The sequence below is a fragment of the Pyrus communis genome, chromosome 7 (assembly GCF_041283825.1).
Source record: "Pyrus communis isolate YQ-2024b chromosome 7, ASM4128382v1, whole genome shotgun sequence".
NCBI lineage: Eukaryota > Viridiplantae > Streptophyta > Magnoliopsida > Rosales > Rosaceae > Pyrus > Pyrus communis.
In genome coordinates this window covers 20,412,508-20,415,879 of record NC_142571.1, presented here as the reverse complement: position 1 = coordinate 20,415,879, position 3,372 = coordinate 20,412,508, and the positions used below count along the sequence as shown (strand labels likewise).

At 34.9% G+C, this 3,372-nt stretch overlaps 1 pseudogene; it reads right to left on the bottom strand.

The window, feature by feature from the left end:
* Positions 1-2,914: 2,914 nt before the first annotated feature.
* LOC148695869 (auxin-responsive protein SAUR64-like) lies at positions 2,915-3,372 on the bottom strand (annotated as a pseudogene).

Here is a 3,372-nt window from a genome sequence, read left to right as displayed (position 1 = left end):
TGCTTTAGCTGCTGCACATAAATGGTCCCTAAGACATTTAGATATTAAGAATGCATTTCTCTATGGAGATTTACAAGAAGAAGTCTTTATGAAGCAACCTCAGGGATTTCAAGATTCTTCTCTTCCTAATTATGTTTGTAAACTTGTTAAGTAACTTTATGGACTTAAACAAGCCTCTAGGGCTTGGAACTCTAAATTTACTACATATCTACCTAATTTGGGCTTTAAAGTCTCTGAATATGATACTATTTTTTTTATAAGGCTCAAAGGACTAAGCTTGTCATTTTGTTACTCTATGTAGATGAAATTATTATTACTGGCTCTTGTTCTGTGTTAGTTCAATAGGTGATTGATAATTTGGGTGAAGTTTTTTATATGAAAGATATGGGTCAGTTGACATTTTTTTCTGGGACTTCAAATCACATATAAGAACAATGGGGATCTGTTTGTATCTCAATCCAAGTATACCAAAGATTTATTAAAGAATGCAGTTATGGAGTCATGTAAATCTTGTCCTACTTCCTACAAACCTCCCACTCAACTTCTTAAGGATGAAGGAACTCTTATGCCTAATCCTACTGTCTTTAGGAGTTTGGTTGGTGCATTGTAATATCTGACATTCACTAGGCCAAATATTATTTTTCTAGTCAACTATACATGCCAGTTTATGTTTCATCCTACATATGCTCATTTTTATCTTGTTAAACGCATCTTGAGGTATTTGCAGGGTACAGTGGATTGTGGTCTTACTTATTCTTCCATTCACTCTCTTGATTTCACTACTTATAGTGATGCAGATTGGGCTTCTAATGTTAATACTAGAAGATCAACCACAAGTTATGTTGTTTTTTTGGGACAAAATCCTATTTCCTAGCAGGCCAAGAAGCAAAGTAGTGTCTCTTGGAGTTCTGTAGAGGCAGAGTACAAAGCTTTTGCAAATGCTGCTGCGAATATAGATTAGATTCGGTTAATCTTGAAGGATTTACATGTGTTTCTGCCTAATCCTCCAGTGCTGCACTATGAGTCTGTGACAATATTCTCTACACTTGCTTTATGTTCTAATCCTGTTTTTTATACCAAAAGTAAACACTTAGACACGGATTTTCATTTTGTTCATGAAATGGTTCAAAAAGGTGATCTTCAAGTTGAATATATTGTCGCTCATGATTAGGTAGCTGATGTGCTTACCAAGGGACTACATGGTCCAGCTTTTTTTAAGCATTGTTCCAATCTCAAACTGGGGTTCCCCAGTTGAGATTGGGGGGTATTGACTAATGAACCTGTAATGTAGACAGGTAGCATACTTTGGTGTAATACATGTGTCATAATCTTGTGGACTTAGGTAGTTAAAGGATTGCTTACTTACTAAGCAACCTATGTACTATATATAGTGTGTGAGAGGATATTATTGTAACTAATGACTGCGATTATAATAATAGAAAGTAATTCAGTTTTTCCATTTTCCCGCTCTTTCAAGCTCCATTGATTCTCTTCGATTTCTTAAAGCTTAGTTGTTATGAATATGTGTCCTTTGTTCAAATAGAATTCTCTTGGCATTGTACTTTGAATATAATTTCTTTTGGTTTGAGGAACCTCTAGATCTCATTCATGATGTTCTTATTGAAGATTGTAGTATATGATAATCAATAAAACTCTACATTTTTTTCACAAAATGTATTCGGAAAAATAAAATAAAAAGTGATGCCAAATTTCTTAAATTTATTTTTATTATTTCCGTATTTAAGTTTGGTGGGTCCCAAAGACGAATTCGAATCAATTGAGTAAAAGGTCGTCACATGTCCATGCTATGAAAGGGAGCAGCACGAACCTTTGCGAAGGTGTAGCGTATCACACCAATTTGTAGGTCATGGAGAAAGCCATGGCAATTTCATATGGTCAAGTGGCATTGCCCAAGCAAGGCTTCAATACTATTACACTATGTTTGGACGAGGAAAATTAAGATTACTAAGAAATTTTAAATGACAAAATTTTATTTTCTACAATTTGTGAATTTTCTTGTTGGTTAATCTAAAAGAACAATGGAATTTGAATACGAAATTTGTTATTTTAATTCTCACTCATAGAAACTTGGAAATGACACCTATTTACCTGAAATTTAAACTTGAAAATTGGAGGTCCCAAATTTCAAGTTCTTTTTCCACACGGAAATTCTAAATTTTTATGTTTATGAATCCAAACAAAGGAATTGATATATGTCAATTTACAAATTCTGACTTTTATCGAACTTCCAAATTTATTTTCCTCATCCAAACAAGTGTTATATACCACAAAAGTTCCCTTTTCAGTCACTGTATTAGATGTTGTACTTCTAATTAAATTGTTCCCAATGTCCCTCGGGTACGCAATTGTTTTCCGCTCCATAGAAGCCCTCTTCTCCTATTTCCTAGCATATTTAATGAGCTTCTTGGGGCTGAGCATCATAGAGTCCATGCTATAAAATGAAGATATATACACCTCGAGAAAAAAGAAGAAAAAAAGTACTTGAAATATTTTCCAGAATGCAGAATTTGCTAATTCTGTTGGCTTGAGAGCAACGGTGGTGTTTCCTTCCTCTATATTTTTTTTCCCTTTTCAACCGTATCCTCATTCCGTTGCAGAAGATCGATTTAATTATCTGAGAAGCTGTTATCCAGTTGGAAAATTCGAAGCTCATTGATCAAGGTTCGTAATGTATACAAAGCCAGCTGGGAAATACAAATTAATTATGTAGAATATACATAAGAACAGATAGAGGACTATGGGGACGACTACATGCACTTTAGGGAAGGACAATCTCATTTTCCAATATATCACATATATAATACATTTCGGGTTCTCAATACAAAAAGAACGTTGAAATCGATCGTTCATTTTCATTTACAAAAATGTACATATACAAAAAAGGGATAGCCGATCAGTAGCCCCAAAGTAGTAACTGTAGGCTTGTTTGTCCTTGATGTAAACTAGAATTAATTGAGCAGCTACGGGTAATGACAGAGTTGAGTAAAGCTTTCTCCGTATCTACAGTCAGTCCTCGGTTTACAAGTGAGAGCATATAATTCATAAAGAATGAATCACATGGCAAGGTGATAGGCTCACTACTTGAGAGTCCAAATTCTTCTTCGGACTTCTTGAAGGTTCTTGGAAAATGTGGTTAGAAAGATAGGATAATGGCAGCACAAAGCGCCTCTCGTCAGTGGTATATATCACAAAAGTTCCCTTTTCCGTCACCGTATTAGATGTTGTGCTTTTGACTAAATTGTTCCCGGAGTCTTTTAGGTATGCAATCTTTTTCCTCTCCATAGAAGCTCTCTTCTCCCATTTCCTAGCATATTTAATGAGCTTCTTGGGGCTGAGCATCATAGAGTCCAT